This window comes from Nesoenas mayeri, assembly GCF_963082525.1.
Source record: "Nesoenas mayeri genome assembly, chromosome: 6".
NCBI lineage: Eukaryota > Metazoa > Chordata > Aves > Columbiformes > Columbidae > Nesoenas > Nesoenas mayeri.
The window spans coordinates 40,262,695-40,286,253 of record NC_137545.1 but is presented as its reverse complement, the minus strand read 5'-3'; the positions used below and the strand labels follow the sequence as shown (position 1 = coordinate 40,286,253).

Sequence of the window (23,559 nt, the reverse complement as noted above, 5' to 3'; positions counted from 1 at the left end):
ATAGCTATCATGTAGTGAGAATCGGTTACTCCAGAACTGAGCTGTCTTTAAACCCAACAATTGCGCTTGGCCTACCTGACGGGTTGAGATGCGGTGAGGTGATTGTATTGAGCAGTGGGATGTCGCGTGGCTGAGCGTCGCGCTCTGGGCGCTAAATAATCGCTCAGTTGACTTGGTACCTTCATGAAGAGAAACTATTTGTGCATGAGGATGTTTTAGCACAAGCAGCTGCTTTTCAGCAACAGAATGAACTTCAGAAGGACTCTGAGAACTCCCAAATAATGTGCTGAGTAGCTACAGTTGAGCACTGAGTCTGGTATTTGTTACCAGGAGCAAGCAGACATAGTTGGCTGGCGAAAGAATATGATTTTTCAAGGGTAGATTTTGTGCTATAGAAGGCTGCGTTTGAACAGTGTTACCCAACACAATGTCTAATCCGTTTTGGAATGCATACTATATAAACGTACACCTTTTCCGTGCTTGCTTCTGGCTTGCATTTAAAATAAGCTACCATCCCAAGCCAAATGTTATAATTAATTTTCCCCGGTTTGTCTTGTGCAAGGCATTTAGCGTCGGCTTCCTATTGCTTTCCTTTTTGCAACAATTTTGTTTTGGAGGAGTGTATATGACAAACTGTTATGTAAATTTGTCTTGTATCGCAACCACATCCTCCAACGCATCGCAATGTTATCTGTGTTCCTTCAAGGTCAGCAGCCCAAGCTGTCCAGCACTAACTGTATTAAACTAATCAGACATCACTCATAGACATACACTTCATTAGTTTAACTTACAGTTACATTGACCTAAGATAACTTAACTTCAATTTGTCAAGTAACCCACATCTTGGGGGGAGGGAGAGGGAATGACTATAAAAAACCCCACCAAAAACAACCACCCCCCCAAAAAAAAAAACCCAAAACAACAAAAAAAACCCCACCCTCAACCCAGAAGCTTGAAAATTCACTTGAAGTGAATAAACTTGCAATCTGTCATAGACTTATGTGCAAATATAACCTTTACTGACAGCAAATAAATCTGATCTAACCAATAGAGCATCTTAGAGAGGAAAGCTTTTTCTTTGCTGTTGCCGTCCGGGTTTGATCAGACAGAATGAAATAGTCAAAGTTCACAAAGATGGGATGTTTGAGAAAGGGTATGTGCCTTATCCTCATGGGCAGGATAAAATTGTAGGAACAAGGGCTGATGTGACTGGTGAGAGGAAAACTCATTAGAGGTACCTTCTACTTTACTTGCACATTTTTAATGTTTGTTTTGTAATTGAATGTTTAAAGTATTTTATTAAATTGAAAGTATAAGTGCGTCAGACTACAACCTAACGAGGCTGATTACTCTCTCCTATTAGAGGAAACGCTGATTAAAATCAACGTTGATTCTTTTATTTCTAGCTTGCTAGTAACCGCTAAATATCAGCTTCCCAAGTAGTAGCTTGTTAAGACAAAATTCTCATTGCAAACTGACCGGAGTACGTGTTTTGAATTACACGTTTAAATATTTTAACCTTCTCGTGAGGTCATGAGAAATACTACATTTGCATTGTTTATAATATTGACATTATTTGTAGAGTGAAAGTTTTCTTTTACAGGCGATTTTCATAACTGTGACGTTTCATAAATACCTTGTTTCTGTTTGTGCATTTTGTAACACAGAAAAATTCACAAATACTTTGAGTGCAAACGCTTTTGGTAACGGAGCTGCATTACTACATTTTTATTTCCAAACTGTGCTTTGTTTCAAGACGCTGGTTTGCATCAGAAATAATACTAGTGCTAATAAGTCTGGTGTACATCTATGCAGCAGTAGTAGATACGTGTTTTAAAAGATACATATTTTTATATATATAAGCTGATTATGAGAAGGAAGCAGGTTTGTAGTTATTAACTGATGCTCAATGAGTTAAGGAACATTTTAAAAAGTGCTTTTGAAGCAGAGTATACGGTGCAGAATCATAGACACTAAATTCAGATACTCTGCACTGACCGGAGATTTTATGTGATATAGCCGCAAATGCTTTTATTGCAGAACAGCCGTGTACTCCCTTGAGTAAGAATTAAAGCTGAATTGGTAACAAACAGCACATCCAACGATACTTTTGTGAATCATGCGACCGATATCTTGGTGTGCGATGACATGATGTTCCCGTTCAGGAACAAGGAGATCTACCCAGGGTTGTCACCCAGAGGAGATGTCCTGGCTCTTCAAGGGGAACATATGTAGCGATTCCGGAAGGTATCAGAGAGTTAATATTTTATCCGCAACACTGCAGAGATTTATATTTACTCCCAAAATCCAAGGCTGGTTTCTTTGTTTAGAAAAAGTGTTGCTTTTCTGTTTTCATGGCTTTATGTCTTAATTTATCTCCTTGAAGGAGCACAGGAGCCCTGATGAGTGGGCAAGATCAGACTCAATGTCCATAAGGAGAGCTAGTCAACTTGCAGTGGTTACTATATTGATGTACAACAGCCACAGAACTGAACAGTTTGAAGAACTTTCTTAATTGCTATGCAGAGATGCACGTGATTTTTCCCTTAATTGGCAAGAAGGCGTCTGTATGGACGTCGCATTCGGACAAGGGGCCTCATCCTTGTGGTGGCGATTTCCAAATTGCAGCACTTGAAAGGTACTGAAAAAGGGCGGGATTACCGGCTGCTTTCTCCGGACAAGTTTTTTCAAGAGTTACAGAGTTTTGTTATCATTTGAGGGAATATTATCATCTTCTTTTCATAAATTAGGAAGGTCCGGCAGAGACGAGACCTGAGGTTGTTGGGGCCTGCAGAGCTGCAGCCTTGTTGGCCTTGTCTCCCAACGTACCTCAGGCACCTGAAGCTCTTCAATAAATGTCTGATCTTGTCTAAAGTTGTTTTCCGTAGCCCACAGTGACCATTCAATAATTTTACATTTACATTTTACATTTACAGTTGATACGACACACTAGACAAAAGTGTTTTATATTTTCGGGACTATCCTCTGCAGAAAGTAATTCAAACCCAAAAAAGTTCGTAGTGTAAGACTTAGTTCTTCAAAATAGAGAGACTAAATGTAGCGTAGCTTGCCGTTTGTTTTAATAGCACTGCTAGATTATTTTAAATATATATATATTATATATATAAATATCGTGTGTAACATTCAGTACTGCCCCCCAGGTAGCTGTTCATATGAATAAAGATTTTATTTGCAACAGACTCGAGCCCTGAAATACCCCTAGGGTAAATGCTAGCATATATATAACCCTTGATATTTGACAACTATATTTTAAAGACAAACTCTCTGCTTTTTACATTTTACAAAAGAGAAAACAAATCATTGTTTTCAATTAATAGAACTCTGGAAAAAAAAAAAAAACCCAAAACAACCTGGGGGGCATGGTGTTCAGTAATGCATAGTATATTCCAAGAGTATATAATGTATATGTGTGGATATTTTTTTTAAATAACCTATGAAGACTACTAGATCTAAGAATGTTTCAGATCTGAGGCCTTCATTCTGTTCTATAAGGAAAAGAAGTGTTATTGTAGAGTGAATTCTTTACGAACTGATGGACTAATGTCACCTAAATGTCCTCTTAGAAATGGTGATCCTGTGAATTTTAATTCCAATGAGTAACTCGGTGTGTAAGTATAAGCAGCCCCACAGAAAACAGAACACAGTTGCATGTGTGAGTGTTCATAAGTGAGAATACTTGCTGTTTTCTAGACGTTTTCTTTAAAAATATAATACCTGCAAGTCATGTGTCTTGGGGAGGACGTTTGAAGCTGTGAACTGAGGCAAAGCAGGGCAAATTTCAGCCTTTTTGGTAAAGCCGAGTCCGTAGATGCCCATTAGTGCTGAGGACATTTCTCTCTTTTTACATCTTTATGTCAAGTACTGGAAGTGCAGCTTCGTATAATTACATAGGAACTGGAATTGTTTTGCCCTGCATTAGAGGTCTTCCCAGCATTTGGCCCTATTAATACTCAGGTAAGAAATAAATAAATTGCATGTGCGAGTAGTGTGTTAGTTAAATAAAAGATGACCGTGTACCTGCAAATTAAAAAAAGTAGTTTACCTGATCCCACGTTTGGTTTTTTTGGCATATTTTATGCTCTTTTCTTCTGTATATAGGTGAACAAGACTTGAATCTCATTTATAGTGTTGACTACTAAGAGAGTGCTCAACATTATGGCATTTTCAGGTGGGATGTGGCTCAGCTTGTTGGAATTGCTGAATAATTTTCTGCCCAGAGCTGTTCTCAGTTTCACACCATCTCTTTGTTCCTCAATGTGAGGTTAAGAACTGTGTCTATCTGTGTTTTAGCTCAGATGCAGTAGAACGTGCTCCTAAAGAATAGGCTGAGTCGTCTTGTATACTTTGATTAGTCAATATATAGGGGGGGTGAAGAAATAATAATAGCCTGTAACCTCTGAAAACAGGGTTCAGGTCTCATCTTTGCTTAAAAATATCATGTGGGTGTAACTTAATTCTGAAGCTTCACTGATGGGTACAAATAGTGACATCCTTACCTTGTTATAGAGATGTCCAAATGCAGGAATCACACAAATACTCTGTTTAAAGGGACACAGGAGGGTGCAGGAGATACTACTTAAGCTAAACTTGCATTTTTATTTTATTTTATTTTATTTTAAACGAATCAGTTGAGTTCACCGAGGTTAGTTCACGCGTACCCATTCGTCCTGCCCACGCTTTGCACCCGCTGGTTGGGATCTAGCTTTGCACCGGGGACCAGATGGCCGTCCTAGCGCCGTGTTGAGCCTAAACTAATAAACCCCACTGAGATACGAGACACAGGCACCGTGTACTGAGCTTAAACAACTTGGTGACTTCTGACCAGCGCTGGCTGGTGTCCAGCCAGCTTAAAGTGTAAGCGAAGGGAATATACATCCATATGGAACGGCATGAAGCTCCACCACTTATCACAGATGATGCCCTCCACTTCTGTAGCCCCGGATAATAGAGGGTGTCCCAGCCTGAATTAACGGGTGTGAAATTCTTTCTGAGGGAGAACTTGGAGACCATCTGATGCTGGAAGTACGTAATGTGGGAACATACGTGTAAAAAACGGGGTTTTGTGTGATTCGGGGTTAATATCACCCAAAATCTGTTCTGAAAACTTCTTATCGCGCAAAGTAAGCTCCTAAGGAAGAGCGTATAACTGAATGTATTAGAGAATGATTTATATCAGAACACTGATATAAAGCAATGCGTTGATAAAGTTAACAGAAGAAAAACGTTGGAATTCTAGAGTTGATTTTAATTGGAAAGATGGAGTGAATAAAGGTAAAAAAAAATAAGTGATCCGTTAAAAAAATCCGGTCAAAATTTAACCAAACTGGTAAAAATAATCCAGTAAAAAAAAAAAAATGAAGTAATCTGGTAAAAAAATGAATCCAGTAAAAAAAAATAGGTAAAATCGAAGGGCAAAAGAATTTCCTATTGAGGATCACAACACTGCTGTGATTTTTCTGCTCACAAATAGGCTGCTCAAGTTTACTTTCCAGTCTGATGGAAAGTGGCTGCCTGAAAGTTTTCCTGACACTGGGAAGGGAAGCTGGATCTCCTTTGTCCGGCAGATTAATGACCTTGTTGCCACCTCACACAGGGGCCAGAAACAGCGTCCTGGTGCTCCAAGTCCTTGCACAGATTGAAGTGCAAACGTTTTTATTCTTAGGTCTGGCCGCATAAAAACTTGGGGGGAGGAATCCAATAACAACAACAAACCCCTTTCTTTTCAGAAACAGGACAAATGATTTCCTAAGTAAACTACCTGAAATTTATTCAAGCAGACAGCGATGTGATCTTAAACATTCACGTTGCATTAATCAACTTTGCCTCAGATAAAATGCTGGCAGATGGTAGCTATTCATTTTCAAAGTGACAGGTTTTCTTTACGTTGCTGTGTGGAAACCCCCACATGCCCGCTTCCCTCCCAAAACTTTACTTGTTTAATTTGTCCAACATGTTTTTTTAAAATACAGTCCCGTTATTAGGCAATTTCACAGTTTGGGCAGTTGAAAGAGGTTTTTGGATTAATTTATATCTCTCTGCTTTGAAGTCAGTGGAGGTATATATATATATGATCTCAAATTTGGCAGGAATAAGATGGGAACGATGCAAGGAGAGGTACAGAACCTGGGAGGATGCTGCTTGGGACCGTCGGGGGATCTATAGAAAGTGCTAATGTGAAATGGCAGTTGTCCATTTGATGTGTAAAAGATTTGCTGAAACTCCAGAAGAACGCTCTGATGAGACAAGGGAAGAACAGCCTGTTTTTCCCAACCCTAGCATGTGTTTTCCTTTATGCTCTCAAATACTGGGTGAAATCCTTTTTCTTTCTCAAATGAATTTTATGAATCACCTGGAGAATCGATATTTACATTGCTGGCAGTAAAATGTAATGAAATTGTGCCTTATGACTCAGTATTTCTACACTTAGGGCTTTAATGAGTATTTTATCTGTCCTTTTAAATGGTCGCTGGGTATTTATTTTATTTTAGATTAGTTATGGATTACATTTCTATTTCCAAATAAATATATACAGCAATATAAAGAATATGATGCTTTCTACAATTCATTCTCTTTCTGCTCCATAACACTAATTTCATTTTCCAAAGGGAAAGAAACAAAGCTTTTGGTTTGCATCCGATCAAAAGAAGAAATCTTGATTTTATTTCTAATCTTTTGTTATTTTCATCTAAGAAGTAAATAACACAAATTTTGTCACATACATGTTTTGCACATTTATAGCTTTATATTCCGGTGTTATAAATAACTAGCTTTCTTAATGAGGACTCACAGCTTGGCTGCATTTTGTGAATTGATGTATAATGAACAGAAATTTAAGTTATGCAAACTGTTTAGTTTCTAGTCAACAACAAACCGAGAACTGTTACCTGGTTACGTCTAGTTACATTTAGTTACCTGGTTCACCCTGAGAGTGTAGAACCCTGGATTTTAAATTCTATATTATTTTAAATTCTATAATCACTGTAGAAAATGTGCTCAAGGGTGTTTTCTGGTTTTAGCTCCTTGATTCCCCTGGGATTACAACTGTATACAGAATTCTAGCGTGCGTGTGATACCTCTTAAGAAGTAACATGGCTTGATAAGGTTGTGGAGAGGTGGTAGAACGAAGCGATGCTCCATGGGCAGTGTCCACACAACACGTTATTTAAAGGAGTTTTATTGCAGACTCGTTCTTAAGGCCTGAATGTCCTCAAGATGAGGTTGGAGTCCATTAACTGCTCTCCAAGAGCATCATCTCCTGCTGCAGTTTCATCTGAAGGGATCCAGTTCACGGTCATGGAGACCAGTCTGGCATGAGCTGGGGCACACTGGGTGAGAATGGTTGTGAGAGTGGCTTTGTAGATGCTCCTGTATATCAAACTGAAATACTAATCTAAATGGACCTATAAAGTACTTGATTTTGTGTTTTATGGTGTAATTTCTTCCCTAAACACACAAACATACAGGTAGGCTGTAGCTAGATTACAATCTATATGCCAAGTTATGGTGTGATGGAAAGCGTTGAATTTAAATGGACTTCTGACTCCCCCCAAACCACAGTTTGCTCAGTTTATTTGTTCTTCCTCCTCTTCCCTCTTACACTACTCAGCCCAAGTATCTAAGGAACAAGACCTGTTATTGATGTGCTTTGAATCATTAGAAGGTTAATTCATCCTCGCTTGAAAAATTAAAAAAATATTGACAATCTGTGTGAATTTTGTCTGTTAGTTTGGATATCTCTGACAAATACAAAGGAACCAAAAGCCTTTTGTTGTTTCTCACCTTTCTATAATGAAGAGTTTTGCAATCTTCTGGTTCACTCGGGTGGTATTTTCATTTCTTGTCTCTGTCTGTTGTCCTTGGCTTTTCCTCCCTCCCTCCTGCACATACATTCTGATGGTCCATTTTAAAGAATGCTTTTCATTTCAAAGCACTTTTTAAAAAATTATTGTATATATTCATAACTTTACCTATTTGTTCATGTTTTTTTTTGTTTTAGCTCTATTAATTTCCGTTTCACTTGTTGTACACTGGAACTTATATTTCTAATAGCAACGTGAAGAACGAGTGAAGGAAACAGCAGCGGACACAACAGCAAAAGCAAATCTGTGATTTTCTTTTGTAGAAGAATTTACACCTGTTTTACATCATTGTTTCTAATAGTTATTATAATTAAAGGTGTATCTAGAGTGGGCCTCTCTCACCAGTTTTCCCTGATGTCACTACTTAAATTGTTTAATGATTTATCAAAAAGTTTTTTAAACATTGTAAATTATTGTAAGTAAAACAATAGGAGATTTATTCCACTTTTATTTTTTTGTTGCAGTTAAGCAGTGTTCCTACTATGAGGTTTTATAGCTTTAAGAGTGATGGTATATTTTTTTAACATAACATTCTGCATACAATGAAGATATTTGTCTATTTGGAATATGGAAAAATCTGCGTGGAATTAAGTATTCTGTAATAACGTGAAAATTTTGGATGCCTATAATACTATGTATATTATATAAGGAAGAATTAAAAAAAAATGAAGGGGAATAATTTGAGAACATCTGCAATTTTTTATTTATGTGAGAGAATATCCCATTTTTAATTAAAGATGGAATTTAAGAATGATAAATAGGCCCATTATCTAGCAGTAGTTAGTTTGCAGGCATTTTCTCCCCTCCTGTTCTGCAGATAGCTGCAGGTTTGGCTGTGCCTTTGGCTTTTGTGAGCAAAATGCATTTCCTCCTCGTGACAGAGTAGTTGTAACTCACTAAGCACGGAACAGTTACCGTGCAGAGACATCTCTGTGTTTAAGCCCCGAGGAACAGAATTACTTTAAACTGTGCATATGGAGAAATTTCCTGATAATCAATTTTATTAAAAACATAACAGCTAAAAATTCTAGTTGCCAAATGAATTTGGAGAAATAGTGGTAAGGATACTAAACTTAAGCGAGGAGAGGAATTTTGGGAGAAATTGTAATGAAGTAGTTAATATTTTACTTTATTTTTTTTTTTAGAGTGAAACGATTCCTAAATTAACTCCGAAGGAGAATTTCTCTTGCTGTAGCTATACTGTAATAAATTGTAGTTGAGCCAAAATAAGATGTTATTTCTGAAGGCAGCGTGCTACATCGTACCGCTCACAGTGCCAGACGTAGCTTCTGTCTGCCTTGTAGCCATTGACAAAAAAGGGAACGTGTGCTTTAGGCCTGGCTTACTGCAGGGGTGTCCACTTCATCCTGACACAGGCTGACGCTCACGCTGGAGGCTAATACATGGGTGAAGGTTTTAATTAGTTGTAGAGGTTCTCTAAAAACAGCCTATTTTGCCATATTGGACAAGTTTGTGAAGCTTTTTGGTCTTTGGTAGTAGACCAACCTTTTCCTTGTTAGTTCTTTATTTCTTTTTTTGACTTTAGCCCTTAAATTACTTCTTCATGCTATCCTCACCCTAGATTACAGCCACTTCTGAATTATTGTTGCATCTACAAGTCTTGACTGATATCTCGACACCACACAGATAAGAGGCCTATATGGAAGAGGACTTGGTTATAGAGCCCTCATAGCTGTCCGTTCTAGACTCGTGTGTTACCATCTACTCAACACAAGTCGTGCTTGCTTGAGTGAGGTTTAATGCCAGCCTTACAAAAGACCTTGTGGCCCCAAACCAATTTGGAATCAGATTTCGGTGTTTCCCATAGCTGTTGAAGCATTCGGATCTGAAGTGCGTTAAGCCAAGGTTGCAGGTCTTGCCCAAGAAGACTGAAGTTCTCTAGGCAGAGGGAGTAGTTAAAGAACGGAAAAAAGCAGAGTCTAGTGTAAATATTCAAAATTGCATCATGATTTAGAAATAATAAAACCGATGTTTTCTACCATTTTTTTAACATTAAGCAGAGAAGCTGGAAAGTGGTCTTACACTGAATTAATACTCAAAATGGTGTAAATAGACTGGAAAATACTTGTATATATTTTTGGATACCAATACAGAAAAATCTAGTTTTTCACATGCCATGGTATGAGTGGAGTATATATTCAGTATTAAAAAGTAGGCATCTATACTTTTAAAATACCACTTTCCAATGTTCACAGTCGTTTGAAGGTCATTGACATGGTGGTCACACGGGGTCTCTGGGCTTCAGACATGTCTGAGGACAATATTTATGGTGTCTCTGTATTTCCCGTCATTAACAGGCGTTTTTCAAGGGACTGTTCTTAGATTATGTTTTGCAGGTGGCTCTTAAGTTTTCTTAGATTGGAAATAAGTGAAGGGTATAATAGTTTTCTTGTGCCTTCAAGAGGTCCATTGGTGGGTGATGAGACCAGTATGTTCAGAGCGTGGATGGAGATGGAGTATGTCTGAGTGAGTGGGGTGAATGAGTTGGTGGCAAGGAGGGAGTTTGAGATACTTGTGTGCTTCCTGCATTTTGAAGCGGTATAAAGGATATTCCAGCTGTTGAGATGAAGCTCAGCAGCTGCTCTGCAAACTCCTCTAACAAAACAGGGCCCTGAATTTTCTTTATCTTCTTTATCTTTATCCTCTTGCCACAGGTGTTGCTGGGGCTCTGCATTTCTCTTAGCTGGCAATCTTTGAATTATGCGGTCAAAATATAGTAATAATGAGAATCTTTCTCACTGGGTAAGACTTGGAGATGATATTGTCACCTATATAATTGCTGAGTACATACTAAGCTTCTGAATCACGAAGAGGAAGGTACAAAACCCATGTGCACAAACTAAATGCTTTGTAGTGGTGAAAAACAACTGTGCATCCATGCTCTGGGCTGTTAGAGGATCATTGTGGTATTATATTTGCCTTCCTATTATCTCTAGCTCACTTTTCCACAGTGTATTTTGGTCTGTAAATATATATATACTTTTTTTTTTTGCTTCCCAATACATGCTGTGGAATTTGAAACTGTAACTTCATTAACTCTTGCATGTAATATCTCTAATTTTCTCTTTGAAATGCAGAGGGATTTGTAGTGCGAGGAGTGGTGTATTTAAGGTAGAATATTCCATGCTTTTGCAGATGGGCACTATTACACGCCAGAGCAGCCTTCTGACCGTGGAGCCCAACCACGCTTGTTCTATTAGCTGTACTTCAGAAGTATTTGTTCAGTTTTTTCCTCAGATGGATAACCAATATGGAACATTCTGTCCACAGAAGTCTTATTAAAGAGGTTAGAGCATCCTGCTAATTAGGAAAAACTAATTAGGCAGATTGCGCCTGTAACCAGAATTTTATATTTTAATGGATTTTGAAATGTGGTATACTCATTTTTCCTATTGTAAAATGCACTTTCCTTTTAAATGTCTGGAAATGGTCTTCTTGAGGAAATTATGTACCGACAATAAGAAAGCAGTAATATTTTAATTTTTTGAATTCATTAAATAAACCGTAGCAGAGTATACGCTATAAAATTGATGAAATCATTAAGCTGCAGCAGCTCCTTACTGTTTTGTTACCTTCCTTTTGGAAAAGTTGGATTAAGTTGGTATGAAAAAACAATCTAGTTTGTGCTTGTGTTAAAATTAGGCTTAGATGGTACACAAAGTTCACAAATTACTTTTTGGCTACTTCAAGCTCAAATGCATTGGCCACTGTTCCACTGGGGCTTGGGAAGTTTTATTGTGTTTAAAGCTGGATCCAACCCATTTGCGAATGCTATTGCAGCATTGCTACACACTTTTAGTCTCAAAGGTGAAAATTAAGTCCATTTTCAGTTTGGGGAAGGACCTGAAGGCAAAACTATGAGGATTGGGTGGGTTTTCATGGTTCGCATCTTAATTCCTGGTAGGTACAAATGACCCAACGCGGAGGCTTTGTCTTTTTTACAAGGTTCCATGTGGAAAGCAAAGGATGTTTGTGGCTGAGGATAAAAAGTCTGATTTGAGGTACACTTAAAAATATGTATATTTAAGATTTCTCCTTAATGTCTACTTCTGAAGTTTGGTTTGTTTGTTGTCTTCTTTTTTCAGCTATGCTGTGCTACAAACTTTAATTAGTCTTAACCTTTTTTCAGGCTTGTCATTCCGCATTTTGCAAAATGCTTTGGCTTGTGGAGAAGCCGCGTAGCCGGGAGCTGCGGGCAGTGACCTGCAGTCTGTCTCAGGACCATCCTCTGAGATGTAATTCAAGATACAGATGTTGAAATCGGTGAGACGAGGTTGGCGGCCATCTGGAAGGCGGCCATCTGCTCCTTCCTGCAGAAGCACAGAGCGATGCGTCTGGAGGTCCCTGCCCCTTCTTGTCACAACCCCAGTCAAGATGATTCAGGGTTGAGTCTTTGAAGCCTGATTTGTGAATGTCAGGCTGCCAAGGACTCGGCACTTAGTGATGAAAGGGAAAAATGGACAAATACCTCTAGACATGTAAGATTTAGAAATAAGCTGTATAAAGGGACCTTTTTGCAGCCTTTCTGTACTTAAAAGGGGCCTATGAGAAAGGTGGGGACAGACTTTTTAGCAGGGTCTGCTACAACAGAACAAGGGGTGATGGTTTTAAACTAAAGGAGGGAGATTCAGGCTGGACATAAGGAAGAAAATTTTTACACTGAGGGTGGTGAGAGCCTGGCCCAGGTTGGCCAGAGAGGTGGTGGCTGAACCATCCCTGGAGACATCCCAGGCCAGGCTGGACGGGGCTCTGAGCAACCTGAGCTGGTGAAGATGTCCCTGCTCATGGCAGGGGGGGCACTGGATGAGTTTTGAAGGTCCCTTCAACCCAAACTATTCTATGAAAGGGACTTCAGTAAAGCACTCAGGCTTAAAATCATATAGCTCAGGTCTAGAAATGTGCAAGAAGAATCACAGAATCCCAGAATGTCAGGGATTGGAAGGGACCTGGAAAGCTCATCCAGTGCAATCCCCTCATGGAGCAGGAACACCCAGATGAGGTTACACAGGAAGGTGTCCAGGCGGGTTGGAATGTCTGCACAGAAGGAGACTCCACAACCCCCCTGGGCAGCCTGTTCCAGGCTCTGCCACCCTCACCATGAAGAAGTTTCTTCTCGTATTTAAGTGGAACCTCTTGTGTTCCAGTTTGAACCCATTACCCCTTGTCCTATCATTGGTTGTCACCGAGAAGAGCCTGGCTCCATCCTCCTGACACTCCCCCTTTCCATATTGATCCCCATGAATGAGTCCCCCCTCAGTGTCCTCTTGTCCAGCTCCAGAGCCCCAGCTCCCTCAGCCTTTCCTCACACAGGAGATGCTCCACTCCCTTCAGCATCTTTGTTGCCCTACGCTGGAAACCACATAGCAAAGAGAGTTGCAGCTTGCTATGCTAAGTCGTAGAAAATGGGCAATAATGCCCCATCAGGGCATGGGCTTTGTTAATTATTTTGTTAACACACTGGGAAATATGTGCAGGAAATATGTAGTTTGTACTGCGTGAAAGCAGAACTGTGAGTACAAGGGCTGGAGGATGTACTAATTAGTTCTGATCCACTTAAAGGAAAACCTTCCTACCTCCAGTCTTAGAAGGCTGAAAAGAAGTCAGAATTATTGCAAAGACTTGTTTCTGTGCTGTCAGCCTCCAGCACCACGAGACCTTCTGTATTTTCTGGTGTGTCAGCTCTGGCTTTGGTGACTCAGATTTGAGTTGAGCATCTGTGATGACTTGTAGATTCACTCCCTTCCATGCTCCTGCCATTTAGTCTTCAACCTGAAATCTGGGACTACCACCAACCAGACGAGTCTGGGTAGTTAGCGTGATGTCATGTCTCTCAAGCAGTTTATGGAACAAGGGTGAAATTTATGGCAATAAATATTTTAGATGGTTTTTGTTTCGCTTCCTAAGGAGAAGAATTTCCTTAGGTGAGAGGTTAGTTTGCAAGCGACTCTGCTTTATGATGTACCGATGGTTTTAGTACATAGGAAGCTTCTCTTCCTTTGGTGTCATAGGTTGAAATTGATACTTGCACTTAATAGCTTTGCAGATTCTTGTTTAATTACTGGTCATTCTTCTGAAGTGGGTGACTCATTTAGCCTTCAGCAATCAGAGGTGTTCTTGGCCCTTTCTTTAACTCTACACATACGTATTTTTGCTCCCAAGAGCCACAATTATGCCTGTTTTTTTCTCTTCCATGTCTCATTTCCAAGGATAATATAGAAAAAGGGATCTGAGAGGGGTATGAAATGAGAAAAGGGGGATAGTGAACAAACTTGCGTTGATCCAGGTGGCTGTTGGTGCGCATGTGAACTCTGCCCGTTCAGTTCTTGCCTGGCAGGACGTGCTTGCCTCTGTCTTATGGGTTGTGCTATTATTAATACTGTTGCTGCTATTAATACATTACTATAATACATCCATAATTTATTGTATCTAGAAGTCTGTACTTCTATATTGATATTTCTAATTAGGAAGCTAGTTAATTCTGACGGTGAGATAGCATTTCAGATGATACAGGTATGTTGCTTTGGTAGTATTTGGTCTTCATTGAGAAATCTGTATGAAAAAAAATCATCATTTCTTTTTGATTGCCAACATATTCGGAGTGAGAAGTGACTTCTCTTCCTTCTGCCCCAGCTCTGCGCCCACACCCTCTGGATTTTTCATGCTGTGTCCTTGCTGCAGACTCCAGGTTAGTTTGTCTTGGCTTTCCACACCCCTTAAATTTCTATGTTTTACCATGTTCTTTTAAACTATTTCTGGTTTAACTTTCACCGGCTTTTCTTCCTGATATTTCAGGCTGTGACATTGCACGTGTCCTGGTAGAGGCCTGTTGCAGAAATATAGGCTTTGAATTCACCAGCAGACAGGCATTTCTATATCAAGAGCCAGCACTCGGTCTTGTTGCATTGAGATCTAAATAAATTTGCATTGATCTCAAGAAATGTGGATGTTTTGAACCTTGACTTCCTAATGCTTCACAGTCGGGTGTTGTTTTTGTCAAGCAGGATGACAGTAGTAAGACCATGAGCTGATTACTCCCTGTATTAGATAATAATTTCTTAATGTGGGAGGGATATTAAGAGGAAAAGATGTGAGCGCTCTTGGAAGACTCTTTATGGAATAAGGCTTATGCATCCCTGTAAATAGGATGCACGTTCCCTTTCGTGCTGAGTCAGACACAGCTTAGCTCTTGCAGGACAAATGTGCCAACAGCCAGGACAAAAGTCAAGATGGTCTTAGAAAACACTGGCAAAACATATGGTGACTCTTCTATCTTTAAAAATTGTCATTATTCCCGTGATGCGTTGTCACCCTTGGATTTTAGGTGGAGTTTGATTAAAGACCAGCCCTGGTTCTGTCTAGAAGTGTCTCTGTGAAGTGCTTGTTGTTTCCACACCTCATGTGTTTGTCTTAATGATGTGCAGGTGGCAAATGATTATGAGTTTGACTTAAAGTTTAAAAACCTGCAGATGTTTTGAGTATCTACGGGAGGCAAAGGATGAAGAGGCTGTTGGGATGATGAGCAGGAGCTCAGGAGGGTTGTTGGGTGTCCTGCTGCTGGAAAGCCAATCCATCAATGGGCAATGAAATTGGGTTCTTCTTCAGGGCAACCTGGATCATCTTTAGAAATGGAATGCCTGTTTTTCAATGAAAAGACAGTTCATTTGACTGATGGTTTCTTTTCCTCCACCAATGACATTTGAAAAAGAAACCAGGGGGTTTTGGGATGGTTTGTCGAAGTCTCTTCCATAATGTGGAAATAGGGTTTTATTAATTGGAGTTATCTCTGTAAGGTGGGATGTAGGAAAAATATTTTCTTGGTGTTTATTTTTTGTTTGGCTGGGATTGTTTTAGAAAAGCTTCTTCTGGTTTATGTGACTAAATGCACAAGAAGATGCTGCAAGTCTAGTTTGTATTTTATGGAGTGCTCTGGAGTTATAATAACCCAGGGGGTGGTTGCGAGAGGGACGGTTATAGTAGGAAGAATAGTAATGATTTCATTTTTTTTTCTAGAGTGCTGAATTGGATTTGTGTGAACTTTTTAGGAGATTAAGGTTGATCTGCAATAGTATATATAGTATAGTATATAGTGTCAACAGTTTTGTTCTTCTAATTTCAATCACTAGACTTTAACAACTCTCCTGTCACTCCCAGCAGCTTCTCATAGAAACGTTTCCCCCCAGTTCAATATTTTTAAGATGTTTTAATTATGGAAGTCCTCAAAATTAAGATTATTTTTTTTTTCCCGTATGAGTTTGTGTTTTACCCGAGTGGCACTTGCCCATTTTGGATTATTTTCTGCCTTGGAATATGACGTGATTTCTTGTTCAAGTGAATGCCAAGCTGATGTATGACACGCTTGAGATGGCATTGAGCAGAGCACAGTTGCAGAATTGCAGTGCTAATTCTCCTTTTACATCTCAAACTTGCAAAATCCTAAAGAAGGAGGTGAAAACACAACAAAAACCAACCAAGAAAAACAAACAACAAAAAAAGGATTAAAAAAAGCAAACAAACTATAACGGGCAACTGAAGAAAAGCATGAGGGGAAACCTTGAAAAATTACAGAGAAATTTCCATAACAGATACACTCGTAATGCTGGTTTAATAATGATTTCCTGTCATGAAGTATTTTTATCATTTGCCGGCTCTCTGACGTGGCATTCTATTGAACGTTTTTGAGAGCCATGTTTTAATCAGATTAAGCTCGAGGAAACCGATAGGTATCTGTTTGGCTCACGACTTCTGCTTCTGTTTCTCATTTAGTCACAAGACTATTGTTGCTGGAATCTTTTAAACCCCCTTTTGCTTCCACTTGCGGCCGCTCACGGTGTGCGAGCCCCGAGCTTTCGTGCCAGGGATTTTCATGATATACGTGCATTATGGAATTATTTTGCAAATTAAAGAAGACCGATACAAACTGTGTCTTTTCCTCATGTGATTAAATAGCTAAAAATAGCTGCCTATTTTTAGGTTCGAGCGTAGCGATGTTTCTTAGGAACAAAGTGTGCTAGGAAAGGCTGATCGTGAATAGTTGTACTTATGTGAAACAAAAATGCTTAATAAACCCGTGGACGTTCTTGCATCATTTTATATACTTTGCAACACTAATCACACTTCCCATGCAAGAGATATACTGAAAACACAGTATAAATACTTTTTTTAGCTTCGATATATTTGTGTTCTTTGGTCCTTTTATTTAAAGACAGCAGAAAAGTTTGTAGGCAAAATGCTTCTTTATGTTTTCTGATATTCTGCCTGTCCTGCAAATTTGGGAAATGACCGAAATAATTTAAAAAAGCTACGTAATATTTGAGATTATTAGTTTTGCTTGGATATGAGTGAACTTAGCACCTCATTCAGTGGTCTCAGCATCTTGGAGCGTGGGGGAGGACCAGCAAACCAGGTTTTTAAATAGCTCCGTCTATACATGTTTACGTAATTTCCAGAGCAAAAAGCATGTATTAAATTTCTAATGACCTCTTCTGTCTAGTGCAAATACGGAGCTTTGCCCGCACAGCAGAGACGATATTCAACAGCTTGGTTTGCATCGGATCTTCATTCGGAGGGTTATTTATTTGGTTGTCGTGCCAGCAAACTGCAAGCCTCGGAATTAATAAAGGTTATTAGTTGCTTTCCATAATAAAATTAGCTGACCTTTAAATAGGAGCATTATACAGGCGATCTCTAAGTGGAAAAATGACAGAATGCATTTTTAATATGGTAGCCATCTCGATTACTAAATTTCACAGTCACAATATAGAAAGTACATGTCGTGACGAAATGTTGCTCTTGAGTGTATATTCGCAGACAACAATGGAATTTTTTGTATCCAAGACAGAATTTAACCCCTCAGGTCACAGTTTCTGCCACTTCTTGTATTCGGTTACACTCGAACGATACAGAAAAATGAAGACGCAACTTGGTTTTCTGATAAGGAACGTCCTTTGGAAGCGACGGCGGTGGGAGTGTTCTGTGGGTTTTATTAAGCCTGGTGATCTGCGGATTCCATGAGTGCTCGAACGGGCTCGGGTCGCTCTCAGGGATATGTGATGTACGCAGTTCACTGCTTCACCGTGCTATCGTTTATTCCAAATTCATTAATCTGGATTTATCAACCATTTTAAAGAGCGGCTTGCTGTAAAATACAATATTGCACGTGAAATTTCTACGCACACCTTTTGCTTTTAGGTTGGAAACAGGATGCAACTCATTTCCAAACTAGCTATTCAAGCAAAATTTCTTCATTGTTTTTCTTGCGCTGTCGCGGAGTTTGTACCAGATAACGACATTATTAATTTTGCCGTTATCTAGAAATGATCCTATAAAGGCTTTAATGCAAACTCTGTGCTTTTATTGTTGTTTTTGAAACTTTGAAAATACACGCAATGATGATATTGTGGCTTGGATTTGAGCTGAACTCCAGTTCAGCAGCACAAGCAAGCCTGTAGTTTTTCAGATTTTGACTGGGTCTTATAACATTTGTTGAAATCCTTACAAGATATTCATCTATTTGTAGCATCATATAGGTCTGTCTCCCCATCTGTCTCTGTTTTTCATGACGAGGCTCTGGTACATTTTTTTTCCCACTTTAGTACTTATTCATTGAAACCCACTGTAATGCCGTTGCTGTCGTAGTTATTTGTCCAACAGCTTTTATTGATCATTTGTGATAAAATACAAGATTTCTTCACAGGGAGAAATTTTAACCAGCAATGAGTGAATTTGGTTTAATTAGATTTAGTTTTATACGATAGAAGTAATGTAATGAGAAGCCTTTTATGTACTATTAAATAAATAGCGTAATGTGGTTCCAGAATAGAAGGAACGCTGAAAAAAATATATATTCTTGCCGAATTATTTTCTGCTCAGCCATATTTATTAATGAATTCCTACAACTTTTATATTTTAAAAGGTTCAGATTCCCTCCAAATAAATCCTGATTTAACAGGATATCCCTGAGACTTTCCCCACACCCCCCTCCCAGTATTGGCAGCCTGACTCAAATAGGCTCATCTGGTTTAACTAAAGATCTTTGCGTTACTTGGCGGTGGTTTCTTTTGTACGTGGTGCTTCGAGCTCATTGAAGCTCCAGCGGTCCAGGAAATGCAAATCATGCAAATCATCCTCGCGCTGACGATGTACAGTGGCGTGATGGAGCCGCGGTACGTATGGCTCGTGGGCCGACCACATGAAAGCAAAGCGTTTAAAGACCAGATGAGCCCAAGCTGGCTTAAGTTAGACTTATGTGTGAGCTTCAAAGCTTGGAGAATAGCATCCCTTTTTAAAAATAAATTTATTTTATTAATAACACCTGCGCCGCCGAGTTCTTAAACGGTGAGAACATGTATAGATGGACGTTACGTTAAATATATTTAAATCAGAAGGGCAAAATTATGTTGTTTGGGGTTTTTTTTGTGGAAGTTCAGGTGGAAATAGAACCGCGGTCTAATGCGCTGCAAAAAAAGCCCAGTTTGTGTTTGTTGCACATAAAAGCCCAACTTTTCTCTGTCTTTCAGGTAAAAGTGAAAATAAATGGGAGATAAAAGGGGATTTTGCCGGTGCAGAGGGTTAAGAAGAGGCTTTCTGTGAGTGCTTGTGAGTGGGGAGAAGAGGGAGGTTGAGTGCTGGCTGCTGCAAATTTCTCGGTAATTCAGGGAAATCCTGCCTTTTTTATATGTTTTAATACTTCTGAAGAACTCATTCGATCGTTTTGGGTCTGAGCTCTCGTTGCCTTGTGTAACTCTGAACCTCAAAGGTGAGGTGGTTGGGATTGCAGCTGGGGGAGCACCCCAGAATTCACCCGATGACTCGTGTGAGATGGCCGTGCAAAAACCACCTGCAAAACTTCAGGTCATGGGTAAAAATCACTAATAGAATAATAAGCATTTTTTGTATGAAACTTGCCGTAAAAGAGCAGCATTTAGTGTATTTTTAAAGACATGATTGTCTCTTGCCACGGGTGATACTCAACATGGGTGGCTCTCTTGCTTCTAGTAGGAGTCTTATTTCTAAGGAGGTTTGTTTTTTCTTACAGCCCTCATTCGCTTTTCTTTGGTGTTTTGATGTTTTTAAAAGTTGAGATTCATTCAAATAACGTAACGTGACACAAAGCTGGAAAATGTCATTCTTGAGCCGTTTCTGTGTAATCTTGTTTAATTTTTCCTTGAAACAGTAGCCCTGAGGAGGTCGACGGAGGGACCGGTCAGGATGCTGCTCTGTATCACCCTGATAGATGTAATTTGGCTTTGATATTCTTTCCTAGTTCACTACTCCTCCTTCTTTTGGTACTTTCTACCACTATCTGTAGTGATTTATCCACACACAGGAGGAAGGAAGAAATTAAGTTTTTATACTGATTTTTTTCTTTCCCATCAAGTCAATCATAGAATGTCCTGAGTTGGAGGGACCCACAAGGATCATCAAGTCCAACTCGTGTCCCTGCACAGGACAACCCCACAGGTCACACCGTTTGTCTGAGGGGTTCTGTGTCAAATGCATATTTGTTTTGAAAATCACTAATTACATTCCTTTCTTTATTATCATATATGAAGAGGAGCTTGCGGAGGAGGTTGGGTTCAGTTGATGCCTGAATAGTTAAGTTCCTTCCTTCTGTGTGATTTGTTTGTTCATCTCTTAAGAAATAAAGGTGAGGGAGGGGATGGCATCCTGAAAATCATCACAAGATGCTGGGGAAAGGAACATGCTAAATAAATACTGTTTTCCTAAGCCAGTTTGTAGTCATCCCTTATGGGGAATATTCATGAGACTTCTCCTGGGCATTCGTTTATACGTCCAGCACACACTTGATATTTTAGCAGAAGCAGGAATTTAAATCATAGATAATATTAAATTATCTTTTATGCTCAGTGCAAGAAATGCCGAGATGCGGGAGCGCACAGAGAAAGCAGAAAAGAAATCTTACTGCTGGTATCTATAATAATTTAATGTAATTTAATATCCATTTCAGCGTTTGACAGGAAGTAAAGATTACTTAAATATTTGTCCCTGCGAACACAGGGCCGTGTAAAGATCTTTGACTTTTAAAGTTAATTTGTTTCTTCCAACAACATATAGAGATATATACAGAAAATTAATCCCATATGATCGTACAGCTACCAGTGCTCCAGAACTTTTTTGGGCGTAATTTCCAAAGAACATCGCAGGTCATGTTGACAAACAGCTTGGCTAAAGTTTCCTTTTCTGGAGCCCTGGAAGGTTTTATGTTTAGTCCAAGGGCATCGCTGGAAAAAATTGGTTTATTTGGAGACTTTGACCCAAAGCGTTTCCCTTTGCTTGGTTTTTGCAGGTGGGAAAGCCTGTCACCAGCCACCTCAATCAGACCTTTTAGCATTCTGTGCCGATTGATGCACAGTCTTTTCCTAGTAACAAATTCAGTATGTGTCATATATCTGAGTGTGTGCATGTGCACAAGCATAGATGTGTATATAGGTACTATCTGTGCTGGAAAATATACCTAAAAATAATAGATCGCCATATACAGTCTCAAAAAGATGATATTTTATTTTGGGGACACCTGTGAGGTACTGTGGTGAGTAGGGTCCGTGTGTATGTAAACAGTGACGTGATTAAATAGGAGCTGATTGAATCACTACATTGTGACACTGATCGTCAGCTCTGGCCTGGGCTCCTGATAAGGCCTTGATAAAATTCAGCCTCAGTTTCTTAACTTAATGGTTAGAAAACACCTAGTGTATTATTCTGACTCTTTTACATACAGCTTCAACCCCTCAGGTGTGTATTTCACCTGGGGAATGATGGACGTTCAGCACTGGATGCTTTATTTAATGATGACGGGAATTCAGAAGTTTTAGGGTACCGTAGTTGCGTGTTGGATGTGTTGGGAAAATATACCTTGTAAACTCTCTGGAAGCGTTATTATTAGTTTATTATCCTCTTAGTGGATTTTTCCATGTGGTGAAAAGTTCACAGTACCGCAGTGTTGGGGCTCAGTTTATTGGGGAGTGCATCTGCGTTGTACAAATTGACTTTAAGGTGGCTGTTAATGACACATGTAGTTGCCAAACTCCCAACCAGGAGCTGGAGAAGAAATATGGGCAAAAGGCTTCAGCTTCAGAACCGTCAGGTTCCCTCACAAGTTTAAAATAGTCTCTTTTTCTTTGAATTGTCTCCTATATGTCTCTGTTCTTGTGTTGGTCCCCAACGTCCCGTGTCACGAGCTCCAAAGCCGAGCCCCATTTATTCCTTTTCTTTCACTGGTGGCATTATAATTAAAAACCTATTGTGCTAACACATGAAATAAAATGATAGGACATCAACACAGATCACACTTAAAATCATGTTATGTAACTGGAAGTAAAACAGCTTATGGTGTGTGCCAGGCGTGATGCAAGTTTTATTTAAGAAATATATGACTGAAGGGTTACATTTGATCCAAATGCTCCCCTTTGTGATCTTTAGCCATGTTTGTAGAGAAACCCCTCTTAAAGCACTTAGAGCTTAATTTGGAACAGACAAAACAATTATTTTTTGAAAGTCTGCTGAAATATGTTTGGCAGCTTTTGGATATAGGGGAGTGTTTGCCTCACTCTTTGAAATCTCACTTCAATCGGTCAGCCAGCCAGCGCGGTGTAATCATTCAAATCTGGTAGCGAGGGTGGGCTTTGCTGAGTTTAAAAATGCTCTAAAAAGGAAGTTTAGTGACTGAAAATAGCGTGTAATTCACGAACACTCAATTTTCCCTTATTGATATGCTTTGGAATATTGGTCTGTCTGCTGTCCCCATGGTTTTGGTGAAGTGCTGGTTGATAAATATCTCAATGTAGAATTTAGAGCTTTGATCCCTCAGTACCTACCAGTAAGTGGGGCTCTTCCTCATCCTCTGTTTTTGTGGTTTTGGTGACTGAGCATCATGTTCTACCTGCAAGAGATGCTGGATGAGAAGCTTCAAATGTCCAATGAGATGCTGGTCATGGTCACCATGGCTGGTGAGCAGCTTGTGTTGTCCCATGGTAATATTTGAGAAATAGTTATATTTGTTTTTGACCTAAATAGCCACTACTCTACTGGAGACTTCTGTTATGCTGTGACAGCATCTCTTCTAATGGCACTTTATCATTTAGTTCATTACATAGATATTAGATATACAGGTCTGGAGGCTCTTAAGGATCAAATAGTCTCATTTTAATTTCTTAGGGAACCAAAGTGGCGCTTTATCTTCTATAAGTATAAATTATATACGTGTCTGTTTCTTGTAGGAAGAGAAGGAAGCAGATTGACACTCTGCGATGTGGTTTTATAGTTGAACTATTGCGTGAAGACAGAGCAGAAACATTTAAATTGTGGTTCTGATTCTCACTTTGCTGATCACATTGAATAATCTGCTCCGCTTATATTACAGCAGGGAAGTTGCTACTGTGTCACAGACACAAATGTTATACAAGTGTGAAGGGCAGTTGGGAGAAATAAATAATAATATAAATATAATTTTTTATTATATTTGAGATACTTTTTTTATATAGGTATATGGAGGACTATGCACTTTGCGAATACATATTAAAATCACCAAGTTATTCCTAATGTTCTGTAGTGCTGCCTGCTCCTGACAAACATCTGATACGGATCATATGCCTCTAAAAAGAGAAGTTCCTCGAGCAAAATATCCTCATGAAAACAGGTT

At 39.3% G+C, this 23,559-nt stretch overlaps 1 protein-coding gene across 1 annotated transcript in view; it reads left to right on the top strand.

Moving 5' to 3' along the window:
- Positions 1–23,559, top strand: part of GTDC1 (glycosyltransferase like domain containing 1) — a gene marked incomplete at its 3' end in the record, with an annotated part of 158,665 nt that overhangs the window by 34,721 nt on the left and 100,385 nt on the right. The window lies entirely within an intron of this gene.